Raw genomic sequence first — 21,787 nt, forward strand, 5'->3', positions numbered from 1 at the left:
TAACGGTTGAAAGGCGATGGCAACTACACCAACTTATTACTCCTTTCCAGGACCAGGGGGCACAGGCCTTTTTGTTGAATCCGGCCAAACTTAAAATAATACACAAAGAGCATGTTCGGTTCTTTACCACAGAGATAGCTGCTAAGGAGTATTTACGATCCCTCTAAAAGTAGATACAGAGGGGATAGTGAAGAAATGAAAGCAGTACAAGGCATCTATGGTGTTGGGTGGTGAATACTTTAAGAAGGCAGTGATAAACACCTTGGCAGGGGCAAGGGGGATGGGGACCGGGGGTCTTTAAAGCTCGATCCATCTCGGAGACCTTGTGTCTCTCCAAGCCTCGTATTTTGGGAAGGGTGGGGGGAGGATACAGCTCCGGCTGGAACAGTATGTGGGCGGGGGAGGGTGGGTAAGGGGGGTGGAATAGGGAGGGAGGTGGTAGGGGGGGACTGGAAAGCAGTAAAAATAATCCATGAAGGTTGGCAAATGGAAATCTGGAAGATTGATGGTTGTTGGCATGCAGCATATGTACACAAAGATGGAGGGTAGTGGTATAGTTGGTGGCATTCGGCTATGTTCCTTGAATGTAAGCGGTCTGAACGATCGTAATAAAAGGCAGCGGGTTTCCAATGAATTGAGGGCACTACAGACAGATGTGATCTATATACAGGAAACCCATATACCATGGACCAAAAAGAAAATGCTGGCGGAATTAGGTTTTACAATTTAGTGTGTACTGAACAATCAACTACTACACGGGGGGTAGCAATTCTTGCGAAGAGCTATATTCAAGGGACAGGAAGAAAACTGGCAGATAAATATGGGCGATGGGCCATAGCTGAATGCTACATGGGAAGCCAAATCCATACAATATGTTGTATATATGGTTCGAATTTTGATGAGGCACTCATTATTGAAGACCTATATGTTGAGCTGGCATCGTGGCCCACCCCTTTAATTATATGTGGGGACTTAAATATACATCTTGATCCTGGCACACTACAAGATGGAAATAAATTATTTAAAGGACGGAAACCAAAGGTAGCCACTGACCCAGGGTACTCTTTTTATTCATATCCACACAAGAAACTTGTAAGGCTTGATTATTTTTTTGTAACGAGCCAGCTACTTTCAGGAGCCAAAATACAGGTGTACCCTCGGGTGTCTTCAGACCATGGACCCTTAGTGTTGCATTTGAAAATGTCTAGGATGGGAGTTAAACCGCGGTTGTACTCATTCGATAAGAAACTATTATTGAACAGCAATTATGTGACCCACATGCAGATATGGATTGAGCAATTTTTTTCTGTAAATCGCAATACAGCCGAGGTTGGGAGCGTGTGGGATGCTTTTAATGCGGGGTTTAGGGGAGAGACCCTTAGCTTTGGCTTATATAAGCAAAAGCAAATACGAGCAGAACGGCAGGGATTATACGCGTTACTAACGGTAGCTGAGGAGAAACTCATGTAGGGTATACATACAGGGCAGGATATCTCAGACCTCCAAACGGTAGTGGCTCAGGGCAAAACAAAAATTAATCTATATTGGAGTAAAGAGATAGCTAGGAAACACTCCATAAACAGGAGATTATATTATGAATATGGGGAAGCATCTGGACGCTGTCTGGCACAGAGGCTTAGAGTTAAAGAAGCAGCCCAGAGGATCAGCTCCATGAGGGACCTAAAGGGGCAAACAGTAGAAACTGATATAGAGATCCTAAAGGTGTTTCAAGACTTTTACGAGGCACTATACACCAGTGAGTGCTATGACTCCCATATAGGGGAATCCCTGTTACAGTATTGTCGTGGCCAACTGGACGAGCAGGATGAAGAAGCACTAGAAGCTCCCATTACAATGGAGGAATTGGAAACAGCCATTAATGGCTTAGCTATGGGCAAAGCAGCTGGGCCCGACTAACTTCCATTGGAAGTCTATAAAATTATTTTTTGATTTTTAAAGACTGATATGCTAGGCGTTGTGCAACAGGCCTAAGGTGGAGTTGCCTGCTTATCATGGGATGAAGCCAACATTATAGTTAAAAAAAAAAAAGATAAACCGGCTGATCAACCTGGTTCATATCAACCGATTTCGCTTTTAAACGTAGATGGTAAAATCTACGCTAAGATCCTAGCGACCCGGTTGGCTGAAGTAATAACACCCCTAGTATCAGTGAGACAACACGGCTTTATCCCTGGGAGGGGGACAACCAATCATATTAATAGAGTTGTAACCATGCTTGATATAGCTAATGTAGCAGGGAATGCCTTTAGGCTGATACTTCTAGACGCTGAAAAGGCATTCGACCGGGTCGCATGGAAATTTTTTTTATGGGCCGTGTTGCACTGTGTTGGTTTTAAACAGAATTTTATTACCTCCATACAAGCATTATACCGCTCTCCATTAGCCAAGGTCTGCATTATGGGTCTCGAATCAAACCCATTATACATCTCGCGGGGAACTAGGCAGGGAGGCCCCTGTTTTCCGCTGCTGTTCTCACTTTATATAGACCCGTTCTTAAAAATGTTAGAACAGAGTGTAGGGATAGAGTCGATAATATGTAACCAGGAATACTATCGTGTGTTTGCTTATGCAGACGACGTTGCTGTAGTAACACCGAACTCCAGTACGGCTATGCCTCAAATTGAACGATTGGCTCGAGAGTTCGGGGCTGCCTCGGGATACAAACTTAACTTGACAAAAACACAGATTCTATGCTCTAATATTGTATGTCAAGATCTACGAGTAGTGAGTGAGGCGACATATTTAGGTGTCAAGTTAAGGGCGTGCTTAAAAGCATTGGTTGAGGTTAACTGGGGTAGCATACTAAACAGTGTACGGAGGCAACTGGATCGATGTGGGTGTTTACATCTTTCACTTGTGGGACGCTGTAATGTCTTGAAAATGTTGATATTACCTAAGATCCTATTTTTTTTTTAGATCAGTACCGCTTGAAATTTCTTGCAAACAACTTGCAATATTACAGTCAGTGTGTGCTAGATTCTTATGGGTCCAAGGTAAACCTCGCAGAGCTATGCGTTATATGACTCTCCCTCGGGAGAAAGGAGGCTGGTCTGTACCAGATTTTACCTTTTATTATTATGTCTGTATTTTGCAACACATGAATATTTTATTACTTGGTGACAACCCAATTAGTGTCGCGGAAGCTCCATCAATTTATCAAATGCTACTTGGGAGTGAGGCCAAAAATCGATTGTTTATTAACGTAGATCCAAGCTACTACAAGAAAACCAGGTTTAAGGTTGTGAACACAGCTTATAAAGTGTGGAAAGCAGTGCGCAGGCAGTATGGGTTAGAAAGGCTATCTCAGTACACCCCCATTACAGCTACAACACTCCTTCCATCGATATTTTGGGATAGGACTGTAGATAGATGGTGAGCTAAACGGATCTGTTATTTAGGGGACCTATATTCTAACGGCTGCTTAATGTCTTTTGAAATGTTATCAGACAAATTTCATCTTAGTAGGCCTGAATTATTTAAATACTTACAGATTAGGGAAACATCAAGTGAAATTAGGAGTAAATCCTGTGGTAGAAGCTGTAAGGAGGAAGGCACATATTGGGACATTGTATAATATACTGCTGGACACTAAGGACAGTGATTTAGAGTCCCACAATACCAAATGGGATGATAGGCTGGGATGTACGGGCATGCAGATACAAAAATCTATTGAATTAGCAGGGAAATTGTTTATATCTACGAATCTTCATGCACAACATTACAAAACTTTGTTTAATCTTTATTACACCCCATCCAAGCTTTTTAAATGGGGAGGAACAAATGATGGGAAATGTTTCCCATGTGGATCAGACGATGCCGATATCATACATATTTATTTGTGCATATAGAGAAATTTTTAACCGAAATTGTGGGGGGCCCAGTAACCCTGTCATCTGCTCAGGTATTGTTGGGAGTATGGAGATATGGGGCCCAGTGGTATCCTATTTGAATGATTGAAGGCACAGCCAGAGGAGATATATACTCATGCTTAAAAAATCTGCACTCGTACTTTAAAGTACCCTGTATTTAATACCATTATTATTTCTTATGTATTATGAAATCTGTGTACTCTTTTTTTTAAGTCATTTTTATTATATTTGTAACCATCGTCTTTATAAATATTGTGACCTGTGATAACCTTCATGGATTAATAAAAAAATTTAAAAAAATCCTACATGTGATGTGGACCTTGGTAAAGGTGTAGAACCTGTCAGGAGTGAAGAAAAATGTCTGACTATGCCACATATGTCAAAGCATGAGGATGTCAAAGAGGAAATTGTGAAGTGACTGGAAGAGATATGTTTCCACTATGATGGGCCGGTCTTAGTGATGTTTGGAGGGTGCAGTGTTTGAGCCTAGTTTGGTGGCCAACCTGGGTAAGTACATGTCACAGAAAATCATAACGTCTATCATGTGGACCACAGTTTAAGACATAGTCCTCAGATACAGGCAGCCATGTTGCTCAATTGTAAATGTTGACTCACATTGGTGAGTCACATGAGAGTCAAATTATCATCTGTGTGTAATCAGTGTGTGACAGAAAGTAGTGTACCTGGGTCCACTAGAGGAGTTTCAGAGGAGCCATGTACTGGTACAAGTGAGTGGGGCTGAGTTAAGTGCTGTGTGATACTCTGCAGATAAAGAAATCTGGCAATTACACAATGGAGTGAGCGTTAGTGATAGCAAGCTTCCTAGTTTGATTGGGACTATCCCCTAAGAGCTGAAACACAGTGCCTACAGTACAGAACTATGGATACAAGTGAGTGTGTACTGAAATCACGAGTATACACAATTAGGAAACTCATGGTAAGTACATGGCCTTACACATACCTGAAGTATAACAAGATTTTTAGCTGTGTAAAGTTATGTAGATGCGTGTCAAATATGAACCCTTGGCCACATGAATACACAATGTGAATGCAAGACAGCATAACAAGGAAGACTGGTGTGGTGTACTGTGTGAAATGCAGCCTGCATGATCAACAATAATAAATAACTAAAGCCGCATCACTTACCAAGGGGGTTTGGGCTGAGTAGTGACCACAGGCAATTCAGGCAGTCTAGTGACTTGGTGCAATGTGCACAGGATGGCTGAAAACAATGAAACTCCATTCAGTATGGCCATCATGAAAAATTAAGGCTATCATTAAAGCAGTTGTGGACCTCACCTCAACTCACCCTCCCTGAATGGGCAGGGAAGGCCAATAAGCTGTGTAATTGTGTTGCAATGTGTGGCATGACACAAAATATCACCCTTGTCACACAGTGACCCTGTGAACAGTCTAGAGATAATGCCATCTGAAAGGAAACTACAGTGAATCTTGGCCACACTTCCTACGATTCACATATGTCCTACACATCAATGTGGAACTGAAAGTGAATGAGACTAACATCTGTATGTCAGCCAAAGTAACTCATGTCAAAATCTAGCATTGATCACCATTAACATATTTGAATATTATTGCAGAGGGAGAAACAACACATCATGACCATCAGCCTGTCCTGGATGACCAATCTGTTGGCAATAACATCCTGCCCCCCATGGATGAGAGGTGACAGTGTTGCTGGGACTCCAGAGGAACCGCATACCACAGAACATGTCCCATCTGCCAGTCAAAGTCCAAACCTGGCTTCCGAGGACCCCCAAGTTGTCTTCCAATGGTGAGCGGTAGGAGTCCAGCAGCGGCTGATAGATGAGATGCGGGCAGGGATGGAGACCATTGCGGGCACCCTAGAGGGAGTTTGCAGGTGCCTCCGTACCAATAAGGACACCTCTAAGGCAATCAAAGGTACCTACCGTTTGCTCCATCGAATGGAACGGTCCCTGGCTGACATTGCTGCTGTCATGAGGCACCCCTGCCAATGTGACACCACTGAGGTTGTCACCCAGCTGCGGGCTATCAGCACCATCCTCCAATCTATGGAGCAGAAGCAGGACTCCTACATTGCTACAATGTGTGCTTTCCACTGTGACGTTGCTGCCTTGCTGACAAGCCATCAGGCCCTTACCAGTGCTGTGCTGCCCTCCTTGCTGTCATGAGAGCAGAAGGATCGAGCACTTGATTCCCCGGTATGCCACTAAACGCTTTTTTCTAACTCACACGCGTAGATGCAATCCTGTGTCATCACGGTGGAGGTCAAGCAACTGGAAGGGCCCGATTCACAAAAGTAATCTGAGACTAAATCCTAACTTTACGACTTTCGGTATTCACAGAAGGCATTTAGGAGTACTAAAGTTAGGATTTTGTCTCAGTCAATCTTATGTTTTGGTCTTAAGTTAAACTTAAGACAAACTTCAGTTTAACTGAGACAAAATCCTAGTCATAAAGTTAGGATTTTGTCTCAGTTAAACTTAAGTTTGTCTTAAGTTTAACTTAAGACCAAAATTTAAGATTAACATGCTGGTTTGTACACGCATTGGCCTTGATGCGCGGTTACATTGGCACAACTGGTGCAATGCGCCACGCATCAGGGGAGATGCGTGGTTTGTGACACATGCTGATGGCCCAATATGTGGGATGTAATGTAGATAACAGTGAAACATAAGATATCACAGCTTTTACCCACTTTCATTGGTCCTACAGTTATAGCAGACAGGTCCAAAGGTTGGTTATGTGTGTCATTTAAATGGTCATAGTGTGCCTATGCGTGACATAATACCACCTTATATGTGACATCTAGAGTGATAATTGATTGAGAGTGTAACAAGTAATTTTTGTGATGTATTGAGACATTGAGTTAATGATCTTCCTTTAGTGGTTTGAAATTGGCTTGGGTGTACTTTGTTAGCTGCGATGAGGCTGCAGTTATGTACTTTATTCATAACTACATCCAGTGTTGAATAGTACTTGGCACAGCTGTGGGCTGGCTGTACTTGTCAGGTCTGTGTAACAGAGGTCAGTGTCCAGGTGGTGATAAATGTTGGGTCAGCTGGTGTAGATATGAAATGTGTCCATAATACTGAGTGATACAATGTTTCAAAAATCAATGCATTGGCTCTTGATGCACCAGATATAGGCTCCTTGAATGCACACACGGTGGTAACATATGCATTCTGAAACACAACAAAGCAGATACAGTAGGAAATATGGAAGTAAGCAATACATTTCCAGGTGTGAAATTACAAGGTCTTGTACCAGAAAATCTCCTAGCCACTTCAGTTCTCTATGTGAGCTAGGTTCTGCATCACACATTGATGGTGGAATTAGGCTCAAATGATAATACTATTAGCAAGAGGATGCCTCTTCATGTACACATACATTCCTGCATGTGATATTTGCTTCCCTGCTCCAAGGTGCAAGTATGCCTGCATAGGCCCTAGCCAGCTAAAACAGCAGTGGGACAGGCGATGCAGCATGATTGTTTTGTATTCAGTTATGGATAGCACATTACTTGCAATGTCCTTTCACGCACAGCCGTACATTAGGGAGTATTTCAGTGCTGCACTGCGTGGCTATGCACAAACTAAGCCCCTCTGTTTACTATCAAAGGATGATGGTGGAACTCAACTACGATGCACATGTGTCTGAGGTAAACCAATATTGTGATGTGCCGCACACATACAGGCAGAACTCAATGTTTGGATCTATTCTCTCTTTGAGCTGCGCTTGAGTGAAAGAAGGTGAACGCACGATTGCAGCACACACACTCAGAATGTGCACACTGTTCCATATTGCTAGATTTCAGTTGTGTATGTCTTTCCCAGGCACATGCATTTGGCACATGGTGTTTATATGCACACATATTGTGTTCTACATGATGTTGTGCTTGGATGAGTGTAGCACCCAGCTACAGACCTTTGGTATAGGCCTAAATTAATTTTAGGACATGTGAGTGTTTTGATGTTTACAGTGACTGTGACACAAAATTGCAAACACAAAGATAGTGTATACAGATATATTTAAATTTTGCTGAAATACGTCCATATCTCAAATGTAGTCCATCTTGTAAAAGAATATTTAGGTAAAGACGTTCTGTACAATAGGGATATGTCACCTATTCCCAGCCACTGTATTTTAGATCTCTCCTCCATCGGGTCCTGCTCATTATGGTCATATCCCATGACACATTTGTCCGGACAGAGATGTTGTGGATAATGCCACATTCTAGTATTATCTTGCAGGTCAAAGGGGACGAGCATAGTAATCTCCCCCTGACATGTCCAAGCATCTGAAGCTGGACTTTAGCACACCAAAGGTTCTCTAGACAATATTCCGGGTCTTATTCAGTGCCTGATTGTAGTGTTGGTCCGCCTCAATCTGAGGATGTGCTTTTGGGGTCATGACCCACAGCTGGAAACCATATCTTTGGTCAGCTGAAAGTTACCAAGAAATAACACCTGTCAAAGATTTAGTTCTCTGTTACAGCATCTTTCCTGTCCATGTGTCTTATGTGTACTGAATCACTCATACACATTTCTGACGGTATTTCACAATATGTGTTGCTTACACAGTTGGCTATTGGTTTCCTGAGTACACTATGGTGCCTTGTTCAGGTTGGGTTTAATTCTATGTTGATGACTGATGTATGACATGTTTGGCAGCATTGTGTTTTACTTTGTGAGTTTCCCATTGATGGATTCATATGCTTTCTATCTGGGATACTTACTACACAGAACGGGGTGAGCCATAACATTGGTCATATGCAAGTGTCTGCCTATGTGTATGTGTGTACATAGACTGTCCGTATTGCTGAGACATATGTGTGTTTTGGACTGCTTATGTCATGTTTGTATCCCGTATCCTGTATTGACATTTTCACCTGTCTTGGGCCTACACTGACATGACATGCCACACAACGCCTTTCAACATACTTCTTCCTGTGTTTCTCCTGAGACTTAAATCAAGAATAATGTATACTGCCATGTGTAACTCACTTGCTGATTTCAACAATTCATTGATACCAAGAGTTCTTAGGCCATTGAGGACACACTCCCATCAGCCTTTTCTCTTGTGTTGCCTTAGTACTCATTATTGGCTTGTCTTTCATGCCACATAATTTCATTAATGATTCCTCACCCATTGCAGTTGATGTGATTCCATCCATCCACCCAGAGTGCTTTGACACATTGCTACTCATTAACGTTCTGTTGCTACTGCCATTGACAGGTTAGTGAGTTCATGTCAATGTGGCACATTGTTGTGTACACACTACAGTGCATTGTTGCCAATATATGCACATGACACAGGTGCCCAGATATTTGGCAAAGTGGCACTGAGCAACACAGCAAATTACTGGTCTGCAATAAGTTAATGAGAAAGGGCAGTAGAGCAAGTTATCTAGGCCATACGGCACATTCCTGACCTTTCAGCCTGCACTGGCACACAATGTGCTGCCTAATACAAACACAGGGAGGCATTCTGCAGCACACGTATAAAGAGGAAAACGCCTAACAGAATTGTTTGCTTTCAGGAATGTGTCTCTTCCTGCACAAAAACTATCCTGACTGCAACTTCCTTGCACCACAGTGCAAGGGTGCCTGCACTGGCACAAGGCAGCACATTGTGAGCCAGCACAAGTAGAGGACAGGAATGCACCATATTATGTTAAATAAAAAGCATTCCTTCCATTGCCCTTTCATGCAGCATAGCAATGTATCTTGCTGCTTTGCATTAAAGTTTGATAAATCTGGAAGTGAACATATATGTTTTCCTTAACATTTCAACACATGCACTATGCCAGCATCAGACTGCATGCTTTATAGTGTATGCAAAGTCCAGGAGCCTGCTTTGCCAAATGAAAACGAATGAAAAGGAACTCACTGCAGATAAAGGGTCAGTTTCCCAAAGGGAGCACCTTTAAGGCAAGAGTATTAACATGGCAGAGGGGCTGAAATGAACTCCTATGTCTTTTTTTTCAGGCACAGAACATGCATTCGATGGATCCTTCAAAGTGGCTGGCTACTAATTGCCAACAGGAGTTAAATTGGCCATTAGGCCAGTTCTGTTCAATCATGCTGCCAGTAACTGTAATATAAACTGGGTAAAAGGTGATCGGAATGCCTTTTGGGTTATAGGACCTATAGAAACACACCAATGTTCATACAGGCTATGTTTTTTCTCGCCTACCTTAGTTTTCAACGTTTATGAAGCAATGTTTTACCTCTCCTTCTTTAATCTCCACAGTGTTTAGTAATCACACAATGATGATCATGGCATAAAAACCCATAATTGCACAGAGAAGGTTTTTTTGGGATAACAGATGGCAAGGTCAGCGGGGCACGAAAACAAAGAAGCCCTTTCAGAATTTACACCGTAATCTCAGCTCATGCCAGAGGATCAAAGGCAGGACACAGTTAGATGGGATTCTGTGAACATGAACATGTTTTTGCAAAGCAAATCGGTTTATGTTTACCAATGCATCCATTGGCTTTTCTAATCCTTACATGATGCAAGCATTGACAAAGCCAATACTATTGGGCAGCCACTTCGGAATGCAGCAGGCAACTTGCAATGGTTGCCACAGCCAGTGTGCTTGCGTCCAGACACATAGTGATGGCCATATTAAAACGGTATAACTATATTAAGCAATACAAAAAATAGAATTTTAATATGGAATCACAATGTATCTCTTTGCTGCTGCCCATTCTGAATTAATGAAAACAAATAGCCTTTATAAAGCCAATACTAGCAGCATCAATCAGTGGGTGGTGAAGAGAGGTGGCTAGCGGTACTCCTGTCACATGTTTATTGTTTCCAGGCTCCAGAAGGAGCATGGACACAGAGAAAAAAGAGATATTAGATGTCTGCAATGAAAGGAAAGAGATAACAAGCCAGTCTATGCATGGTTAGAGTGACTTGTTATTCTGGGCAGGACAAACACAAGAATAGGGAGGCAGGCCATCCATACTCAAACTGTAAAATATTGATTACAATGCTGTTTGCAACAGACAATACTATAGCAAGAACCCAAAGGGCAAGAATGTTAGGTTTAGCTTCATGTAGTGTCTATTTAACCAGCTGCCGGGTAAATAGTGAATTTTATTCTGCTATGTATTCGGCCGCTGGCAAAATAGTAGAAATGATTTACTATTTGGCAGGCAGCATTCAATATAGCAGAGAAACTTCACCATTTACCCAGTCCCTGGTTAAATAATTAAGATTCTGTACCTTTTGGCTGACAGTCATGCAAATAGCAGAAAAATGTTGCTATTTACCCGGTCGTTGGCTAAGTAGTAGGGATTCTGGACTAATTGCCTGTTTATCTAGCAAATAGCAGAAAACGTCATTATTTACCTGTCCACCTGCTAAACAGTAGAGATTCTGCACTGTTTGGCCAGCGGCCGTACAAATAGCAGAAAAGCATCACTATTTACCTGGCCGCTGACTAATCAGTAGAGTTGCTGAAATGTTTGGCTGCCGGTTGTCCAAACAGCAGAAAAACTGCACTATTTTCCCGGCCACTGGTTAAATAGTGAAGATTCTCCATTGTCCGACTGGCAACCATACAAATAGCAGGGAAACTTAAATATTTATCTAGCTGCCGACTAAATAGTAGAGATTTTGCTCTGCCCAGCTGGCAGCCATGCAAGTAGCAGAAAAACCTCACTATTTACCCGGCCACTAGCTAAACAGTTGAGATTTTGCACTGTGCTGGAGGCACCCGTACAAATAGAAGAAAACCATCCCTATTTACCGAGCCACCAGTTAAATACTAGAGATTCTGCACTGTTCATCCGACAACTCTGCAAATAGAAGGAACAATTAAATATTTAGCTTGCTGAATAGTAAGGATTCTGCACTTTTCGGCTGGCAGCCGTTCAAATAGCAGAAAAACATCACTATTTACCCGGCCGCTGGCTAAGCAATAGAGATTCTGCATCATTTGGCCGGCAGCCATGCAAATAGCAGAAAAACGTCCCTATTTTGGTTCAATCCTGCGACGAAAACCGAGACCCACATAGTACCTGTAGCTTTTAACCTCAAGCTTTCTAACGTTTGATAGTTGAATTTGTTAACGCAACAATATTTTTAACTTGTTCTGCCTTTATTATCGATGTGCACTAACATAGAGGCATCTAATATTTAGGGTGTTTTTTTTAATCAAAATAGAAACAATTGCATAGGGCCCCTAATGAAGTGACCAACACAGTATAATTGAGAGGGTTCATTCCAATTTCATGACAGAAGTAAGACAAGCATTGGCAAAGCCAATACGTCTTGCCTATGGAAGAGCAATTGGATTTGCCAATGTGTTTTAGCCATGTTGTACACCAGCAAGGCTGCTATTCACCATGGCTAAAATAGTGGTGTGGAGTGTCATAGAGTGTAATGGTAAAGAGTGGAGAAGAGAGTTGTAGAGTGTAGTGGAGTGGCAAAGAGTGGAGTGTATTGGATTGGCATAAAGAGGAGTCACAAACAGTGGAGTAGCGTAGAGTAAAGTGGATTGTTGTAGAGTGAGTGAATTTGTTCATGTTTAATTACTTAAAATCAGTGCATGTAAGCATCAGAACACAGCAGTGTCCTTTGGGCAATAATATGGACTATTTAAAAACATGTAAGAAAAACCAATCTGCAGTTCTTCATATTTTTTAAAAACATTGTTTGTGAGCAACATTAAAATTCTTTTAAAAAAAGGACTCTTCTATTCTTACCTCCAGATTTCTCTAAGCAAGGCCACAGAGGTGATGCAATCAGAAAAAAATGTGTGAGGTGCTTGTGTTTCAGCATATTAGGCCACAGTGGCTGTTCTGACGACCCTTGAGATAAAAAACAGAAAAGAGTGCATAAAATGCCTTGAAACTATTCGATTGCCACAATGCTAACACGTTAACATCTTTAAAATTGTTAAAAGAAAGAGGGGCTATTCTCTCTTCTGGTCTAGTGTCCTGGTTGCTCTGCATGGAAAGTCCACAGGGTAAGTGCAAGGAGCAAGGAAAAAGCAAAGAGCTTGCGTTGCAATGTGCCTGACTGCTAGGGTTGGACTAACTTAACTTGTGTCCCTTGGGATATTCGACATAAGTTGACTCTAGGCCTCTGGAGGGCAAAAAAGAGCATATGACACCCAGAGGCTGAACCGCTGTCACCCTGTTGAGATGATAAAAGTGTGGTTCGAATGGCGTCTATGAATTTCCCCAGCCTAGCTAGGGTCTTTGGTGAGTTGGCGGACAAACACAGGTCCAAGGCTTTTCAACAAAATCTGACACCACTAGATCAGCATAAGGGAACTAGCAGATGGTGGCGATCACTAGCAAGTTTGGAGCAACAGATGGTGTAGTGTGCATTGTTGTAGAGTGTTGCGGAGTATATTGTCGCAGAGTGCAGTGGAGTAGTTTGAAGCAGCATAGAATTCAGTGGCATACAATGCAGTGTCGTCGAAGGAAGTGGCGTAGATTTGAGTGTTGCATTGTAGAGTGCAGTGGTGTTGAGATGCATTTAGTGCAGTGGCAGACAACCGCGGCCCGTCCAGGTAAGAGCAGTGGGGCTGTGTGGGGGGTATTTTGATGGACGATGACGAAGGAAAATTAAATAAATAATACATTTTCCTCGTCATCGGCCATCAAAATACCCCCCACACTGCCCAACCACTCTTACCTGGACGGGCCACGACTGGTGGCAGAGAGTGCAGTGGTGCAGAGTGGAGTAGTGTAGAGTAGAGTGGCATAGAGGGCAGTGGTGTAGAGTGGTGCAGAGTAGAGTGATGCAGAGTGTTGCAGAGTAGAGATATACTGTGGTGTAGAGTGCAGTGCTGCAGACTGCAGTGACTTAAAGTGGAATGATTCATAGTAGAACGGTGTAGAGTGCATTGTTATAGAATGCAGTAGTGCAGAGTAGAGTGGGGTGGAGATCAGTGCTGTTGAGTGCAGTGTTGCAAAGTAGAGCGTCGCAGAGTGCAATAATATAGAGTAGAGTGGCATAGAGTGCAGTGGCATTGAATAAAGTGGTGCAAAGTAGAGTGCAGTGGTTTTTGAGTGCTGTGGCATAGTGTAGCTTACAGTGCAGTGGTGTAGAGTAGAGTGGTGCAGAGTAGAGTAGTGTGCAGTGGTGTTCGTAGAGTGGAGTGGCATAGAGTATAGGGGACTGATGTGTGGTGCATTGGTGTAGAGTGCTGCAGAGTATAGTGCTGTAGAGTGCAGCGGTATAGAATTCAGCGGCATACAGTACAGCATCACAGAATGCAGTGGCATAGATTAGAGTGGTGTATAGTAGAGTGCAGTGGTGTAGAGTAGAGTGGCATAATGTGGAATAGAGTGCAGCGGCGTACAGTGGTGCAGAGTATAGTGCAGGAGAGTGGAGTGACGTAGTTTGAAATGTTGCTTAGTGCAGTGGCGTAGAGTGCAGTAGTGCAGAGTAGAGTGGTGTAGAGTTCAATGGCAGGGAGTGCAGTGTTGCAGGGTACAGTGTTGTAGAGTGTAGTGCTGTAGAGTGCATTGGTGTACAGTGCAGTGGCATAGAGTAGAGTGACATAGAGAGCAGTAGTGTAGATTACATTGCTGTAGAGTAGAATGCAGTGGCATAGAGTGTAGTGGCACAGAGTGCATTGACGTACAGTAGATTGTTTCAGAGTAGAGTGAAGTGGCAAAGAGTGGAGTGGGACTGGGTAGAGCAAACTGCCATAGAGCGGAGTGGGGCAGAGTAGAATGCAGTGGTGTAGAGTAGGGTGGCATAGACTGATGGTGTGAAGTGGTGCAGAGTGAAATGGCATAGAGTGAAATGGTGCAGAGTGAAATGGTGCAGAGTGGATTAGGGTGGCTTGCACTGGATTGGCATAGAGTACGGGGTGTAAAGTGGAGTGGTACAAATCACAGTGCATTAGCGTGGAGTGCAGTGGTGTACAGTGCAGTGTTACAGAGTGGCGTAGAGTGGAATTGCGAAGAGTAGAGTGGAGTGGCGTAGACTGGAGTGATGTAGAATAGAGTGGCATAGAGTGCATTGGCATAGAGTAGAGTGGTGCAGAGTAGAGTAAAGAGGCGTAAAGAGAAGTGCCGTAGAGTGCAGTGCTGCAGACTGCAGTGACATAAAGTGGAATGATTCATAGTAGAACAGTGTAGAGTGCATTGTTATAGATTGCAGTAGTGCAGATTAGAGTGGGGTAGAGATCAGTGCCGTTGAGTGCAGTGTTGCAAAGTAGAGCGTCGCAGAGTGCAGTAGTATAGAGTTGAGTGGCATAGAGTGCAGTGGCATTGAATAAAGTGGTGCAAAATAGAGTGCAGTGTTGTTTGAGTGCTGTGGCATAGTGTATCTTACAGTGCAGTGGTGTAGAGTAGAGTGGTGCAGAGTAGAGTAGAGTGCAGTGGTGTTCGTAGAGTGGAGTGGCATAGAGTAGAGGGGACTGATGTGTGGTGTATTGGTGTAGAGTGCTGCAGAGTATAGTGCTGTAGAGTGCAGCGGTTTAGAATTCAGCGGCATACAGTACAGCATCACAGAATGCAATGGCATAGATTAGAGAGGTGTATAGTAGAGTGCAGTGGTGTAGAGTAGAGTGGCATAATGTGGAATAGAGTGCAGTGGCGTACAGTGGTGCAGAGTATAGTGGCAGAGAGTGGAGTGGCGTAGTGTGAAATGTTGCTTAGTGCAGTGGCGTAGGGTGCAGTAGTGCAGAGTAGAGTGGTGTAGAGTTCAATGACAGGGAGTGGTGTTGCAGGGTACAGTGTTGTAGAGTGTAGTGCTGTAGAGTGCATTGGTGTACAGCACAATGGCATAGAGTAGAGTGGCATAGAGAGCAGTAGTGTAGATTACATTGCTGTAGAGTAGAGTGTAGTGGCATAGAGTGTAGTGGCACAGAGTGCATTGGCTTACAGTAGATTGTTTCAGAGTAGAGTGAAGTGGCATAGAGTGGAGTGGGACTGGGTAGAGCGAACTGCCGTAGAGCGGAGTGGGGCAGAGTAGAATGCAGTGGTGTAGAGTAGGGTGGCATAGACTAATGGTGTGAAGTGGTGCAGAGTGAAGTGGCATAGAGTGCAATGGTGCGGAGTAGATTAGAGTGGCTTGCACTGGATTGGCATAGAGTACGGGGTGTAAAGTGGAGTGGTACAAATCACAGTGCATTGGCGTGGAGTACAGTGGTGTACAGTGCAGTGTTACAGAGTGGCATAGAGTGGAATTGTGAAGAGTAGAGTGGAGTGGCATAGACTGGAGTGATGTAGAATAGAGTGGCATAGAGTGCATTGGTATAGAGTAGAGTGGTGCAGAGTTGAGTAAAGAGGCATAGAGATAAGTGCCGTAGAGTGCAGTGGTGCAGAGTGGAGTAGAGTGCAGTGGCACAATGTGCAGTGGCAATGTGTCAAGTGGAGTGGTGCAGAGTAGAGTGCAGTGGAGTGGTGCAGAGTAGAGTGGAGTGGTGCAGAGTTGATTATGCATGGTGTTGAAGCACACTGCCATTACAGACAACACATTTTCTATTGAACTGATCATTACATTTGCACTTACATACAGTTTTACTAATGTACAGCGCACAAACAATAATGTGTGGAAATGGCATCCCCTAGTGTATTGATTTGTTTTGATCATATTAAAGTATTTGTTTACAGCACACTTCAGAATTAACAAAAATGTGCTTCATTTATACTTTGCTAATTCTGAAATATTCTGAAATGCATGCACAGTTCACTTAAATGTTCTTCATTGCTAGAAAAAAATCCTTTCCTCTACCCCATTAGCCAGCAAGATTGTCACATAAATCCTCTCAGTTTGAAGTCAGAGAAAGAAAAGTAAACACCAAGCCCCCTCAGAAGACAGAGCCTGATATTTGACCGCTGTCTTTGATCGCACAGAAAATGTGACAAGATTAGAGGCCTGTTTACAGAGAGGAGGACTTGTGGAAGAATACAAAGAGAGGTAGTGTGAAAAGGCTTTGCTCCTTGAGAGGGATGAACTGAACAGCCTAAAACAAATAAAGCCAGCAAATAGAAAACCTGAAAATGTGAATTACAAACCACAGAGCCAATGGTAAGCAATGGGCGGAATGCATTCTCAGGGAAACTTTCTGCATGTCCCCAAGATGTTTTAGCAAACCAGACAGCACAGTAGACTTCAACCTACAAAACTGTGGGAGTGATTTATAGTTTCAAGGATGGAGTTAGCTCCATCAGGATGGCAGAGGACAATACCTCCGACATCCTGAGGAACATCCACCTGCCAAATTTAGAGTTGTCTGCTGGCCCTCTGGACATCTCTCTACATTGGCTGGAACTGCTGCCATGGTAGTTTCTGACTATGCACGAAACATTTGAAGGTCAGTACAGTCAGACATGATGGCCGGCTAGCAAACCTTTAAAGGTATTTTTGTTTTTCGAAAACAAACTCCCCAAGCAGGAGTTTGTTTTTCAAAAACAAAAACCTAATGGTACCACATGCTGGAAGTTTTCTCCCAGGGAGACAAGGTCATAACTCTTTTCCTTTCCCTTACAGTGAGGTTTTACTCTAAGTAAGATAGATGGTATAAAGTAATTCCTTTGATGGCCAGTAAATTATCGGGCCATCAGAGGAAGTATTCCGTTGAGAAGCCACAAGCATAGGAATGGGACTATAATTAATTGAACTGAATGCCATTTGAATATAAATGAATTTTCCCAGTAAATCAGGAAAAGCCATATAGGCATCGAAGACCAAGAAGTAAAGAAACTCAGAGAAATTTTTATTTATTGACTTTTTTACATATATTGTAAGATATAAGACACCGAGGGGCAGATTTATGTTGCACTTGCGCCTCATTTACTCCGCCGTTGCGTCACTTTTGTGACGCAGCAGCAGCGCAAATCCTGCGCCATGGTGCGGGGTATTTACAAACGTGACGCATCTCCCAGATGCGTCACGTTGTAAAGCCCTGCGCCACATGTAGGCGTTCCAGGGCAGGTGGGGGCGTTCCGACGCAGGAACGCCTCCTAAAAGTGGCTGAGTGAAATCTACAAGATTTCACTCAGTCACTTTTAGGCCCATGCTGCGTCAAAACCCTGCGCCTGCTTGAAGCAGGCGTAAGGATTGACGCAGCATTGTAAAGATAGGGCCCCCCAGATCATTGCTGGAGCTGCGTCGCGCTTGCGACGCAACTCTAGCAATGCGCCACTTTTCGGCACAGATGCGTCACGCATCTGTGCCGTTTTTGCCCCATGGTGCGCCGCATTATAAATGCGGCGCATCCATGGTGGCGCAGCTGTGGCGCATAATAACTGGCGCATCCCTGCTGATATGCAGGGATGCGCCAGTCGTCATAAATCTGCCCCCTAGTAAACAGTGACCTATGTTCTTGTGACCTACTGATCGATCATTTCACAGTTTCACCTTAATACTCATGTTCCAGACAGGGAATGTGGACGCACTATAAAGGTTTCAGAATTGATTTTGGGTGTTTCTCTTTCACATATCATTTGCTGGCTGTCGCTTGGATACCGTCTTTGTACTAGGTGATGGCTCTCACGGAAGTAGCAATAGTGCTGGCTCCAAGCAGAAGTATCTAAAATAAGCACACATTGAAGCATTAGATCTCACCACCTGGCTCTCATCGGCCTCTGAGTAGTCATCAGGCACACAGAAAAAGGAAGACGTATTTCTGTGTGTCTTTTGCTATTAAGAAACGTTGACACCTTTAACAAAAGAAATCTATTTATTTATTTATTTATTTATTTATTTATTAGAACTTATAAGGCGCAACAGCTACCCAAAAAGGGTTTCCCGGCGCCGCGATACAGCAAGAAAACAATATTTAGGACCAAAACAGGCTGATTGAGTTATAGGTCGAAAAGCCAGGTTTTAACATGTTTACGGAACCTGTCATAGTTTTCCTCCTTTCGGATGAAAAGGGGGAGGGCGTTCCAGTGGGTAGGACCAAGGAAGGCAAAAGATCTGCCACCCATTCTTGCCAATTTAAATCTAGGGATACAAAAATTTGAAAGTGATTGGGAACGAAGACTACGCTTTGGATAGTAGAGCTGGGCTAGAGATAAAAGATAGTTAGGAGCCGTGTCCGCCTTGATTTTAAACATCAAGGTCAGAGCTTTGAAGCGAATTCTGTTTTCCACCTTAAGCCAGTGGAGTTTCTTGCGATGAATTGAGACCCCAGAATTTTTCGGGATTTTACAGAGTAGACGGACTGCAGCGTTCTGAACAAGTTGCAGTCGATTAACTACCACTTTGTTAGAGCCAAGATACAATATGTTACCGTAGTCAAGCCGAGAAGTAATCAAAGCATTGACAACGGTCTTCTGAGTAGAAAGGGGTAACATCCATATGATTTTCCGTAACCATTTGATAATGGTAAGACAAAGACCCACTACTTTGTTGGCTTGTTTACTCATAGAAAGAGTACTGTCCAGAATAAATCCCAGGTTACGAACATGGGTCACTGGGGAAGGAATTGTGGCCAACTGGTCAGGCCAGTGGGAAGAATTCCACAGCTCATGCTGTTTACCCAAAAGAAGAACCTCCGTCTTGTCTCCGTTTAACTTTAGTTGATTGCTGGTCATCCAATTCAGGATGTTTTGCAGCCCCAACTTAAGAGGAGAAGAGGAAGAAGGACGGACTCTGAGAGGGAGAAAATAATCTGGGAGTCGTCGGCGTAGGTCATCAGGGCGAGTCCAGATTTTTCAGCAATATCAGCTAGAGGTCTAAGATAGATATTGAAAAACAGCGGACTCAAAATGGAGCCCTGCGGTACGCCGTGGGAGATTTCAAAAGAGTCAGAGCAGGCTGTGGAGGAATTTATTTGAAAAGACCTGCCGCTCAAAAAGGACCGAATCCAGTCCAGTGCCTTGCCACGCACTCCATTCCTACATAGTGCCTTGATAAGGATTTCATGTGATATAGTGTCAAAGGCCGCGCTTAGGTCAAGGAGTACAAGCGCGACCGTCTGACTTTTATCAAGTAGGTTTCTGATGTGTTCAGTAACTCCAAGGAGAGTGGTTTCCGTAGAGAAACCGACACGAAAACCCGATTGTGAGGGGTGCAAAAGAGAATTTTTTTCCACAAAGGAGGCTAAGGTCGAATGAACATGTCTCTCCAGACATTTGGAAAAGGCGGGGAGCAAAGGCGGGGAGCAGAGAAATGGGTCTATAATTTGACAGACACTCAGCAGTGGGTTTTTTCAGCAACGGCGTGACCATGGCATGTTTCCAGAGGGTCGGGACAGATGAACACTCTAATGAAGTATTAAGCGTGTTAACAATGACCTCCAGAGACTGGTCATCTAGTAGTTTAAGGATTTTCATCGGGATAGGATCCCTAGGAGAGCCAGACTTGATATTTTTAAGGATGGATTTCATTGAGTCGACCGTGATAGGAGGCCATGCTGCTAAGATGTTATCACCCGGAGAGATAAGATCACAGTCGATAGAAATGGGTGACACAATATTGTTGACGGAGACGTCTCTGATAATTTTCTCAATTTTTTCCACAAAGAAACAGCCAAGATCTTGACACTGTTTCGCGTCCAGTGGGGGAGGAAACGCTGAGGTGTGAGCTCCAGCAAGGTCTTTAACTAGATTGAACAGAGTCTTCGATTTGTTAGAAGCCTCCATAATAGAGAGAGAGACAAAAGAAGCGCGCGTTTTAATACAGGCTGAATGGTATAGGTTTCTAGCCTTATGATAAATGCTTTTAGCATCAGGGTCGTAATCTTTACGCCATTTGCGCTCCAGAACCTTACATCTTGCCTTTTCCCTTTTTAAAAGGTCATTAAACCAGGGGGCAGGAGGGCGGTGTCTGTTGACTTTATTAGCGATGGTGGGTAGACAGTGATCAGCAGCCTCACGGAGCCATTTATCAGTGTCTTCAGCCAGGCGGTTTATATCATGAACCTTCTCTGGGGGGGTTTGAGTGAAGTGTCTGGTTTAGTTCCACTAGGTCCAGTAGCTTCCAATTTTTCCTCAATGTGGCCGCGGCATTTATTTTAGAGTGAGCAGTAGATGGAAATGTGATGCTCAATTTAGTAAGATAGTGATCTGACCAACAAGTAGGAGAAGTATTAGGCCAATGGAGTTCTGTCATATTAGAAAAAACGGGGTCAAGTAAATGCCCCTTATCATGGGTCGGACCCTTGTTTATTAGTGCCAAATTTAGGGCCTTTAAATCGTCTAGCAGGTTGACACAAACTGCAATAGACTGGTCCTCCAAATGTAAGTTAAAATCACCAATAAGTGAAAAAATGTTTGATGCCATAAAGTATGGGGTAATGTGATTAGCTAAGGAGGACACCCATTTAGACGGATTTCCAGGCGGACGATACAACAGTATACCAGACATGGTAAAGTTCGAATTCAGGGAGATTTTAAAAAGTCCTGCTTCGCACTCTGGGATATTGATATGTTCTAATGTGCATTTCAATTTCCTATCAAAAATGATAGCAATCCCACCCCCCAACTGGTTTAGGCGGTCAATCCTAGTAATCGCATAATTTGCTGGGAGGGCGGTCGCCACATTAGGGCCCGCACTCTCGTGCAGCCATGTCTCCGTCAGAAAAAGAACGCTGGGGTTAGCCTCTATAAGGAGGTTGAATATGTCCAAACGATGCTTAGGAAGTGAGCGACAGTTTGTAGTGTACAGCACGTATTCCTTCGCCTCTGCAACACGAAGTAGTTTGTGTTTTCTACGCCTTCTAACTGGATAAGGGAAGGGTTGTAAGATGGCAGTGGAGAGTTTGCATTTCTTGCAGGCCGTACCCCCGATAATACGGAGATTAGGCAAAGTGCAACATGGGTCACGGAGAGGGCGCAGCGCTCGCAGTTCCGCGGAAGATCTTACCAGCCTCTTGCGGGCGGGAGGAACAGAGTCCTCTGCCCCATGCCCCGTACTGGCCCGGACGGGCACAGACGGGCTAGTCTTTGGCGTGTCTTCGG

At 43.6% G+C, this 21,787-nt stretch overlaps 1 long non-coding RNA gene across 1 annotated transcript in view; it reads left to right on the top strand.

The window, feature by feature from the left end:
- Positions 1 to 21,787, top strand: part of LOC146822788 (uncharacterized) — a 109,024-nt gene that overhangs the window by 72,703 nt on the left and 14,534 nt on the right. Inside the window, exon 2 of the long non-coding RNA XR_014961831.1 lies at positions 5,489 to 5,682. This is a non-coding gene — a long non-coding RNA (uncharacterized LOC146822788). The remainder of the gene's footprint in view (positions 1 to 5,488; positions 5,683 to 21,787) is intronic.

Source organism: Triturus cristatus, chromosome 5_2 (assembly GCF_964204655.1).
Source record: "Triturus cristatus chromosome 5_2, aTriCri1.1, whole genome shotgun sequence".
NCBI classification, from domain to species: domain Eukaryota; kingdom Metazoa; phylum Chordata; class Amphibia; order Caudata; family Salamandridae; genus Triturus; species Triturus cristatus.